Raw genomic sequence first — 12,190 nt, 5'->3', positions numbered from 1 at the left:
CACACCTGTGACCTGTGACCTCAGCTGCTTGAGAGGCTGAGGTGGGAGGATTACCCAAGTCTGGGAAATCGAGGCTGCAGTGAGCTGAGATTGCACCACTACACTCCAGCCTAGGCGACAGAGTGAGACCTTGTCTCAAAAAAGAAAAAAACACACTCTATTTTCAAATAAGGTCCCAGTCACAGGTACTGGAAGTTAGGACTTGAACATATCATTTTGCGGACACAGTTTGACCCACTGCAGGTGTATACTAATATACACAACTAAGATGTATATTATATTAATGCATCTTGGTTGTCAGATGTGTTTCCATGAAATAAACCACAATTGAAACAAGAGCAGAACATGCAATGACTCTGCACCGCATGAGGAAAAAATAGATGCCACTTCCTTTTTGTGATTTTCAAAGTCCTCTTCCATCTCCCAAACTGGCTTTTTTACCACCCCACCCCATGAACTGAAACTAAATAATTGCCATTCACTCCACTTTTAAGCCTTCTGGCCCTTAAGCAAGCAGTTCCCTCTGCCTGGTAGGCCCATTCCTCCAATCCATGTCTATTTGTCAGAATGCTTCCTGTGTACCCTACAAGTCCCAAGTCAAGAGGCACTTCTGTTGTGGATGTTTCTCTGGTTCCATGAACCAGAGTCATCTCTCCTTTCTCTGAATCATGTAACATTTTATGATACCATGTATGTGATTCAGAGAAAGGAGAGATGTCCCCACCCCAATCTCATGTCAAATTGCAATCCCCAATACTGGAGGTGGGGCCTGGTGGGAGGTGTTTGGGTCATGGCGGCAGATCCCTCATGGCTTGGTGCTGACTTCATGATAGTGAGTGAGTTCTCACAAGATCTGGTTGTTTAAAAGTTTGTGGCACCCCCCGCCCCCTCCCACACACACTCTCTCTCTGTCTCTGTCTCTCTCTCACTGCTACTTTCGCCATGTGATGTGCCAGCTCCAGCTTTGCCTTCTACCATGTATAAAAGCTTCCTGCGGCCTCATCAGAAGCAGAGCACATGCCTGGTGCCATGCTTCCTGTACAGCCTGCAGCACAATTGAACCAATTAAACCACTTTTCTTTGTAGATTACCCAGTCTCGGGTATTTCTTTTTTTTCTTTTCTTTTCTTTTTTCCAAGATGGAGTTTCACTCTTGTCGCCCAGGCTGGAGTGCAATGATTCGATCTTGGCTCACTGCAACCTCCACCTCCTGGGTTCAAGCGATTCTCCTGCCTCAGCCTCCTGAGTAGCTGGGATTACAGGCGTGCACCACCATGCAAGGCTAATTTTTGTATTTTTAGTAGAGACAGGGTTTTGCCATGTTGGCCAGGCTGGTCTCCAACTCCTGACCTCAGGTGATCCACCCGCCTCAGCCTCTCAAAGTGCTGGGATTACAGGTGTCAGCCACCACACCCGACCTCAGGTATTTCTTTATAGCAATGCAAGAATAGCAATAAGCTTCTCATGATTTTATCATTCTTTCATGTACCGGTTCCATTTTTCCAACCAGAATGTGAAGTCTTTGAGTATGGGAATCAAATCTAATTCATCTTTGTATCTCATAGACTCTAGTGCAATAATTTTCACACACTAGGAGCTCAGGGAATTTGTTTTAGATGAATTTGCATCATGACACTCCAAATGGTAAATTTTGAACACTATTTGAATGCTCGCAAGTTCAGCTTCCCCAAAATATCTAAAGTTGGAGAAGCAAATTATTTTGAGCATGCATTTAAAATTTTTGACACTAGCTCTATTTTTGCTATAAGAATTTCTTCAAGTCCCTTTGATCATCTAAGCAGTAAGTTTATAGACTCCTATATGCCTATAACAGTAGATGTACAATGTAGCAAATAATAATAAAGATTACAATATGTTAGAGAACAATGTACACACACATAACAACATATTTAAAGAACAGTAGAGTAGTCAATCAGGTGCTAAGCTAGTAGAGTATGGCATTTATTGATTCTAAGATTCGCATTTGTTTTTACAAACTAGTATCTTTGAAATTGAGCTGCTTAAATGAATGGTGAGACAGTTTAATGGGCAATATTTGTTTGTTCCTGCTGGCACACAAAATATAGAGGAGACAGTTGCTGGTATCTTAGATTAGATGGAGTATGGTTTGGGAAATGGGGATTAAAAGAGAAAAAAAAAACTGAGTACAATTTTTCTGAAACTTTATGGAAGAGTCAGGACTTGAGCCAGTTCCTGTAGATTTCATAACTATTGTTTTTCAATACCCTAGGTATTGAGGTGTCAGCTTATTTATGCAACACAATGGTGTTTGTCGATGAGACATTCCTCAGCATAACAGAAATTAGCAAAGATTGCTTTCAGAAAGATCCTATCAGTGTAAAAGCATGTCTACTATGCAAACACTGGTGCTTTGGTGGAAGGCTTAAAATACTTTGTGTTTGTAAAGTCTGTGCTTTTACTTACAAGTGCTCCCCTTGTGATTGGAAATTTAAAACTGGTTACTAAGAGAAACACATGAGTTAGCAACTTTTTCCAACTCCAAATTTGTTGTGTTTTCCAAAGATAGTATCCAGGGAGATAGAAATTAGGGATGTTCTCATCTCCTACCTAAGTCATCTACTCCAGCTGTTCATCATTTGAGGTGCTGATGGAGGTTATGATAGGTGGAAGAGGGAAAAACATACAAAAGGAAAAAAAAAGGAGGAATTAGAGCAAAACATAGGTGAGAGAGCAGATTAGGACTGTCCAGTGAGCTCAGCGGTTCACTCAGTAGACCCCTTCCTTTAAAAGCTACATGATTGTCAGGGTAGAACCAGTCTATCATGTCATCATGCTGAGATGAAGTTGAGAGTGTGAAGGCAGCAACATCGGCAGCAGTGTGTTGCAGAGCCCAGACCTTTCGAACCCTCTGCTTAGAGTGGATTCTCTTTTGGCAAGCATCTTGCTAGGGAACATGTTGAGCCTCGTTGATTAAACAACATTGGAAATAATAGTGAACAAGCAAAATGTTTTCATTATTATAGGGTAAAGTGAATATGTATTATATGAATAAATGGATGAACAAAATGAAATAATCTGTGTTCCATATCTTATTTTTGTGATGTGATGGCATTTGATGTTTAGGACAATAAGAAAGAATTATTTCTCCTCAGTTAAAAAAAAAAATTACCTGAGCTTTACGGTAAATCTTATAAATGCTTTATGGATTGGGTGATTATTTCATTCAATTTCAGCTAGTTACTCCTTAAAGCATTAATGTCTGGTTTCCATTATGGCCTGTTGTGATTTCAGGACAAATGCATTGCTCCTAATGCAATATTATTATGGCTTGAATTTACAAGATGCTATTCATCCTAACATGATGTAAAATTGCATTCTGAGACATTCAGTAATTTCAAATGATAGATAAATTGAAGAGATTTACAAGGAGATTTTATTTTTATTTTAATAGATAAATTGAAGAGATTTACAAGGAGATTTTATTTTTATTTTAATAGATCAGATATTATTTTAGTTGCAATACAGGCTGTTCAAATAAAGCTATTACTGAATTGATTGTAGTGGACTTGCAAATAGACACATGCATGCCATTAGAAGTAATTCTAGACAAGGAATAAAGAATATTCATTCTTTGTTGTTTTTGTATAAATCCTTTGGAATGGAAACACATGTTTATGGGTGAGTAAATTTTGGTGTTTGGGAAATTTATTCTAGATAAAAATGAAAGAGAATTATTTATGAGTAGAAAAATGATACTTACAGTACTTATTTTTACATTTGTTTTTACTTCTAGTTATTAATATTCTGAAAGTATAATTTTCAAAAGCTGAACACCCAATTCTCATATACTGATCGAATTAGTCCACATCAAAAATTTATTTAACTTCTTAATGAAGGAACCAGCAAGATGATAAAGCTGCTTCCAAGGAGGATACCAGAAATGGATACATATAAACATGGGAAGGGGGTAGTAGGGGGAAAAGAATGCCAGACTGGCATAGCTAATTTGGGTACAAAACTGGTTAGTGACCTACAGGGCAATAAAGCTAAAACATTTGGACAAAATAAGTTGCATATTATCAGGCTTCTCTAAGTTAACATATAACTTTGTAGAGTCTAAGCCCTAACCACTAGTAAATAGAAAGTCAAACTCTGTTACATCCCAGTCTGGAGAGTCCGATGACCCTGACTTGGGCTGACTTCATGGAACATGCTCTAGTAGGACTTTGGGAGGGCTCATGGTTTTCTTTTTCTCTTTTTTCCAAGTTTTGGATAATTTCATTTAAAACAACTTTCTGTTCTAGAGACTGTTGATCTGGGAGCAGTGTTTGTTAAACAAATATTTCTGGGAGGGGGTGTACATTTTTGCCTGTGGACAGTTACTTTAATTTGTTACAGTGTCTTGCTAGTTTGTTCATTTTGGTAGTGTGGATGGAGTACCCACTGTGTGTGTTGCACTGTGCTAGGTGCCAAAGGACCCTGTCCACAGGAATTTACCATCTTCACTAAGACAGAAGAGCACTTGTAACAAAAAATAAAGTAGAGAGCCATAATTACCATAAAGAAGGTGTGGATTATCTACTTCAAAATTTCAGAGAAGCAAGAAATTACCTCTAGCTGGGGACTGGAGGAGGTAGCACAAGATCTGAGCCTGCCTTAAAGGGTAGGTAACATTTGAGATTATGGAAGCAGGGAGACAGCACTGATTGCCAGGCAAATAAAGGCATGGGGATAGAAAGATGAGAAGTGTATGTACACAAAGCAAGAAGTTCATTCTGGAGAAATGGAAAGAGTGGAAGAAGGAAGGATGTGTAGGAACCAGTTTAGGAGAGATGAGAGCCGGAAAGGCTTTCATGTTGCATTTGAGTTTGAACTTTGGTTTTGAAGGTTTAGTGAGGGTTCAAGGAACACATAGACCTGTGTAAGTTTCACAGTGACAATTGGCCTTCCTAACTCTTTTCTGGAAATGATATTTTTGCTTATTGAGAAAATAATATGGATATTGTCATGCAAAATAATCTCATGTCCAAGGGAAACCTTCACAGCACTAGTAAACTCCAAAAAGCCCATTGAGTTTGCTAGGCACCAGAATGCTATTCTTTTAAATCAGTGCAGTGGAAAAGAATTTCCTGGTTCACATCCTTGGTTCCTAGATGGTACTTCTTCCTTTTCCTTTTCCTGAAGGTGTCCTTGTATTTAGGTATGAGCATTCCCCGGGAAAATAATTCCCATGGCAGCGGGAGCTAAAAAACTCACAACACAGAGGCACCTCCTAATTGTAAATTAAATTGATGAATTTCTTCCCATGACCTATGAGGAAATGCCACATCCTTGTAAGTCCACACCTCCTCCCAGGAATTCACCTCTGCTTTTCTTTAGAATGGAAAACAGTTTAAAGGTCCCCCTTCAGCCACCCCACTCTCCCCGCCCACACCACATTGTTTTCATAACTTGTTTTTTCAATGAAGGTAAGCAAATGAATGGCTTTTTTATTGTAAGTGGCAATGTTTTTAAAACGGTGGAGAACAAAGAATGGCATGCAGTGGCTCATGCCTGTAATCCCAGCATACTTTGGGAGGCCAAGGCAGGAGGATCACTTGAACCCAGGGATTCAATAATAGCCTGGGCAATATAGTGAGACCTCATCTCTACAAAAAATGAAAACCTAAACAGGCAGGTGGTGTCCACCTGTAATCACAGTAACTAAGGAAGCTAAGGCTGGAGGATTGCTTGAACCTGGGAGGTCCAAGCTACAATGACCCATGAGCATGCAACTGCACTCCAGTATGGGCGACAGAGTGAGACCCTGGCTCTTAAAACACACACACACACACACACACACACACACACACACACACACACACACGAGAGCAGAGTATGAAGGCCAAAACAGTTTGGGATTCAGGAGGCAGAGATATTGAAAGAGCAACTTCAGGTAGACTCCTAAGAAATGTTTGTCTAACTCAATAGCTAGGATTGTAAAAACTAATGGGCTTTCAACCACTCTGTTTTGTTTTCTTCAAGAGAGAAATAAGGTAGAATGGATGAGTTTGGAGTCATACTAGACAAGTTTGGAGTTATATACAGAGTGAAAGACAAGCTTATGAAAAATGATCAAAATTTGGGTCAGCTGCAGAACTTAACTTTTCTAGGTCAGATAAGGACTAAACATATCTCTTTATCATAATCCTCTTCCCATTTTCTTGGAAAAATCAGAAGACATAGTTTATTAGCTAAGCAAACACTTAGAATCACTGATGTGTACCAAATTCTCTTCACATTCTGATAGTCAGGTTCTTTTCCAGCAAATACAACACCTTGTCACTTAATAGATGTTCATTTGGGGAATGTTAGGTAACTGTGACTGTAAATTCACAGTGAGATGATGGCCTAGAACAACTGGGAAAGGGTGGCCAATTGCCATAATGGTTTTGGAAGGATAAAGAGGATAAAGGCTCAGCAGTCCTTGCCATTCTTGCCCAAGGTCATCCTAGAAGGGCATTTTCTAATCCAACATCCCTTCAAAGTTCCAGCACTGGCCTCTTTGGTTCATCTTGCCTTGTTTGTAATCACGTCTTAAAATTCTTTTTGCCATTATTTTTCTCATTAAGTTTTTAATCTATTTTTGTTGTGGTTTTATTTTAATGAAAAGTTTGCTCTCTTATGGCTTTCTCTGAGTATTTCCAGTGCTGGTTGTCATGTAGAGTGACAAGGTTCTTGTGGAGGAATTAAGTGCTGTTTAATTAGATTTCTGCTCAGATGATGAGCTCTGTAAACTGAAAGGGATAAGAATGAGGTGTTACTTGGGTGATATGCAGCTTGTAAGAAATTGTAGAAAATCACTTGGCAGAACAAATAGGAGTCTGTAAAAGACATTTTCAGTAATTCACCAAGCCCTAAACGCATTCATTTGTAAACTTTGAAATAATGAAAAATCACTGGGTTAAAAAGAAAGATGAACCAGTTGTTTAATTTTGTTGTGCAGCTTTGTAATGCCAAAGCATTCGCTCTCCATAGAAACCTGGCAGTGGCTTCATCCAAAGTCATTGGATGAAGACCAGCAGGCAAACACCAAACAAGCTATTTGTGTCTTGTGAACGTGTGCCTGATCTTGGATGAAGTATATTCTGCTAGGGGCCAACATGAATGTCTAAAGTTATAATCCATTGTCACTTGCAGATGAGGGTCAGGTTCCCAGCCGATCTGACCCCCTGTGAGAATGCTTTCAAGGTATAATCAGAGTCAGATTCTGGGCCTCATTAAACCACATCATACAATCCACAGTCAGCTCTGGCTGTCCATGTAATCGGCTCTAGAATTAAGGTAATGTGATAGTGTAAATATGGTGGCTTTCGGAAACTTGATTATGATGAACCACTATAATAAAGATTGATTTCCCAAGTTCAGGTCTTAGAATTCCCATGACAAAAGAGAAAAGGAACTGTTGGTCTGCATGTACAGAAATTCATCATCTCTGGAGAAGATTTATTTTTTGACTATGGCATATGAATAATGGCTATGTATACAGTTTACTCTACCAAGTTTACTAAAATTGACAACTCACGAAGCAAATTTAGTTTTTCTTGGTAGAGATTAATCATTTATTAAAGTATCTAACATATTTGAATGTCTCACTTTGGATTCAGTACTCTTGGCTTAGAAAAATTTGATTTATAACAAGCATTGGATCCTGTTTCCTTCTTGGGTATATTCATGAGGAATAATGAGAAGGTATTGGTAAAAATCTTTGAGTATTTTGGAATGAGATTAATCTTACAAATAAAAGAATATAAGTCTTAGTAAGTTGGTATTACTTTTAGAGTGACATTCCCAAGTTTCAGTTTTGAAACTTTATGTAAAACATTATCCAAACCTTTCATCATCTGCTAATCTTTCTGGTTTGGGTGGCATGACCTATTGCATCATATGCAGAATCCTATCTAGTGGCTCAGATTGGCATATGAACACTTGTACGTGCCTCTGAAGACAATCCTTCTAATGTTTAAATTTCGTAGTGCAGATTTCCAAGTTTAATACTTAAATGTGAAGTAATAGGCCCTAATTGGAGGCCCAAACGCTGAGCATTAGGAAGTTAGAAAGAAAGCATGGTTTTTTCTGATATGTCTAATTGTGACCCCTCAACACAATATGAGAATTCCTTATCCTGTCTCCCTTACAGTATTCCACATACAACCTTCTTTGCCTGGAAATATTTTCATGCTTGATTGACTAGAGCAGCAGAGATGTTTCTGGCATGATATAAAGAATAATAGAAGCAGGCTGTGATACGTTTTTTAAAATAGCAATTGTTGGCTGGGCATATAATCCCAGCACTTGTGGGAAGCCAACGTGGGTGGACCACCAGAGGTCAGAAGTTTGAGACCAGCCTGGCCAACATGGTAAAACCCGGTCTCTATAATAAAATGCAAAAATTAGCTGGGTGTGATGGCAGGCACCTGCAATCCCAGCTACTCAAGAGGCTGAGGCAGGAGAATCGCTTGAAGCTGGGAGGCAGAGGTTGCAGTGAGCCAAGATTGCGCTATTGCACTCCAGCCTGGGTGACAGAGCCAGACTCTTTCTCAAAAAAATAAAATAAAATAAATGAAATGGCCACTGTTAGTTCTTTTTTTTTTTTTCTTAATTGTATTTGGGCTCTGGGGTACATGTGCACGTCCTGCATCCTGCAGGATTCTCATCAGGCATTTCTCCCGATGTTATCCCTCCCCCTCCTCCCCGCTCCCACCTGCTGTCCCCCCACTCACCCCCCGACCTAGCCTTGTGAGTGTTGTTCCCTTCCCTGTGCCCAAGTGTTCTCATTGTTCATCACCTGCCTATGAATGAAAACATGCCATGTTTGGTTTTCTGGTCTTGTGTCAGTTTGCTGAGAATGATGGTTTCTAGGTTCATCCATATCTCTACAAAGGACACGAGGTCATCATTTTTTATGTCTGCATAGTATTCCATGGCATATATGTACCACATTTTTTTTGTCCAGTCTATCATCAATGGGCATTTGGTTTGGTTCTAGGTCTTTGCTATTGTAAACAGTGCCACAATGAACATATGTGTGCATGTGTCTTAATAATAGAACGATTTATAATCCTTTGGCTATATACCCTGTAATAGGATTGCTGGGTCAAATGGAATTTCTATTTCTAGATCCTTGAGGAATCGCCACACTGTCTTCCACAATGGTTGAACTAATTTACACTCCCACCAATAGTGTAAAAGTGTTCCTTTTTCTCCACATCCTCTCCAGCATCTGTTGTCTCTAGATTTTTTAATGATCACCGCTCTAACTGGCATGAGATGGCTTCTCAATGTGGTTTTGATTTGCATTTCTCTAATGACCAGTGATGATGAGCATTTTCTCATATGTTTGTTGGCCGCATATTTGTCTTCTTTTGAAAAGTGTCTGTTCACATCCTTTGCCCACTTTTGAATGGGTTTTTTTTGTGGTTTTTTTTTTCCTGAAAATCTGCTTTAGTTCTTTGTAGATTCTGGATATTAGCCCTTTGTCAGATGGGTACATTGCGAAAATTATTTCCCATTCTGTTGGCTGCTGGTTTACTCTATTGATTGTTTCTTTTGCTGTGCAGAAGCTCTTAAGTTTAATTAGATCCCATTTGCCTATTTTGGCTTTTGTTGCCATTGCTTTTGGTGTTTTAGTCATGAAGTCCTTGCCTATGCCTATGTCCTGAATGGTTTTGCCTAGGTTTTCTTCTAGGTTTTTTATGGTGTTAGTTCTTATGTTTAAATCTTTAATCCATCTGGAGTTAATTTTTGTATAAGGTGTAAGGAAGGGGTCCAGTTTCAGCTTCCTGCATATAGCTAGCCAGTTTTCCCAACACCATTTATTAAACAGTGAATCCTTCCCCCATTGCTTCTTTTTATCTGGTTTGTCAAAGATCAGATGGTTGTAGATATGTGGCATTGCCTCCGAGGCCTCTGCATGGTACCAGTACCATGCTGTTTTGATTACTGTAGCCTTGTAGTATAGTTTGAGGTCAGCTAGCATGATGCCTCCAGCTTTGTTCTTTTTGCTTGAGATTGTCTTGGCTATGCGGGCTCTCTTTTGGTTCCATATGAAGTTAAAGTTGGTTTTTTCCAGTTCTGTGAAGAAGGTCAATGGTTGCTTGATGGGGATAGCATTGAATCTATAAATTACTTTGGGCACTATGGCTATAAAATGGCCACTGTTAGTTATAACTCAACTTTTACATGAGATGGTCTTAGCTGGATGATTTCAGGTGAAAGAGTCAGAGAGGAATGGAATGATTCCAGGTGAGATTACTCTCAGGTAAAAACTTTGATTCCCTTATTGCTCCCATTCATGCCATTCAGAAAGAAGAATAATCCTAACAATCAATCAGTCATTTTGTTACTGAACCAACCTTTTACTTCTGGGTCTAATATCTAGTTTAAATTATTTTTCTCAATAAATGAATATGAAATTATCTCCTATTGACAAGTTAAAATTATCTCTGTGTATAAAATAATTACAGATTATTAAAGAAGCCGGACATGTTATTTTTTACCTGATTCCATTGACTTCTATTTTTAATTGCTAAATTAAACGTTATGGGAAAAACTGAAGAGCTTTGTTCTAATATTGAAATTCCATGCAAAATAATTGAGTCACATGTATAAAATGTCCATTAACAAGAGCACAGTTGTAGTACTGGTTATTTTTGTTTGAAACAGAAATATGAAATTTTAAATTCAGCTATTTAAAATGCCCGAGGCTACCACGGAAAGTACAAGGCTCTCAGTGAGGAGCAATACAAATAAAGATTTTTATAACCAAGTGAGGTAACTTTTTGGCCTAGGAATTTATGATAGAGCTTTTACTATGCTTTTAAATATATTTTCACTAGATATAACATCAAGTTCATGTATGTAAAGTGATGAAAACTATCATAGTGGTCTAATTCTCTGACAAGGCAAGCTTGATATTGAGATGTGATAAGTTCATTCAAGGAAGCCTTCTGTCAATTTCCATAGGATTGAGACGGTGGTGCCTTGTCCATCTTTGCAGGTTTTGGAAGGGGAGCATTATTGCAAAGATCTGTTTCGTTTTCACAGCAACATACAGACTGTAGTGTAAAGAAAGCAAAAGTGATAGGACTTGTGTAGATATGCACTAAAAACAATTATGACCACTGACCAGCTCTTACTATCACTTCCTGATTTAATTATTCCAATAGTCTTTTGATGTAAACGTCATTCAAATAACCATAGATACATGGCCTAAAGCCAGATATAACAAGAATCAGCCAGTAAAGAAATGGGTTGAATTTAACCAAGTAATAAGTAACTGGAGTGGTTACTGAACCCGAACCAAGTGATTAGAAAGTTAGATTCCCAGGGGAATTCTTATTACAAGAAACATCTTATCAGATAGGTAATTGGAAACCCTGTTAAATCTACCATAACAAAGCCTCAGGAAGTATACATATGCAGTGCCAGTCCAATCACTGAGTCTTCACGTCTTATGAACTTTCTAAAATCTTTGATCATTAACCATTGACCCTCTAACCTCAACTTCTTTGAGATGATAAATTTGTTTCCCTTAGTAAATAAGTAAATTCCTTTTTCTCCTTCTTCCCAGAAAGTTTGAGATTCATGTATAAAGATAAAGACTTAAATAATACTGGCTGAGCAACCCTAATTTGAAAATCCAAAATCTGAAATGCTCTAAAATCCAAAACTTTTTCCGCACCAACATGACACCACAAAAGGAAAATTCCACACACAAATACTTAACACAAACTTTGTTTCATGCACAAAATTATTGAAAGTATCGTGTAAAATACCTTCAGCGTATTTCTATAAGGTGTATGTGGAACATAAATGAATTTAGTGTTCAGACTTGGGTCCTATTCCCAACATATCTCATTATGTATGTGTAAATATTCCAAAACCCAACACAATTCTGGTTCTAAGCATTTAGGATAATGGATCCTCAACCTGTAGCATAAAATCAATATTTTGGGTTATGGCTGGGTGCAGTGACTCAAACCTGTAATCCCAGCACTTTGGGAGGCCAAGGTGGGAGGACTGCTTGAGGCCAAGAGTTTAGAACCAACCTGGGCAACATAGCAAGACCCTATCTCTACTAATTAATTAATTAATTAATTAACCAACTGGGAGAGCTACTCGGGAGGCTGAAGCAGGAGGATCACTGGAACCCAGAAGTTGGATGTCAC

At 38.5% G+C, this 12,190-nt stretch overlaps 1 protein-coding gene across 5 annotated transcripts in view; it reads left to right on the top strand.

The window, feature by feature from the left end:
- MID1 (midline 1) overlaps positions 1 to 12,190 on the top strand; it is a 371,713-nt gene that overhangs the window by 283,957 nt on the left and 75,566 nt on the right. The gene's annotated exons all lie outside the window — the stretch shown is intronic.

The sequence above is a fragment of the Sapajus apella genome, unplaced genomic scaffold (genome assembly GCF_009761245.1).
Source record: "Sapajus apella isolate SASKATOON/1434 unplaced genomic scaffold, GSC_monkey_1.0 scaffold17, whole genome shotgun sequence".
NCBI lineage: Eukaryota > Metazoa > Chordata > Mammalia > Primates > Cebidae > Sapajus > Sapajus apella.
Note: the sequence above shows the minus strand (reverse complement) of the source record. Positions and strands in the feature narration are given on the sequence as shown.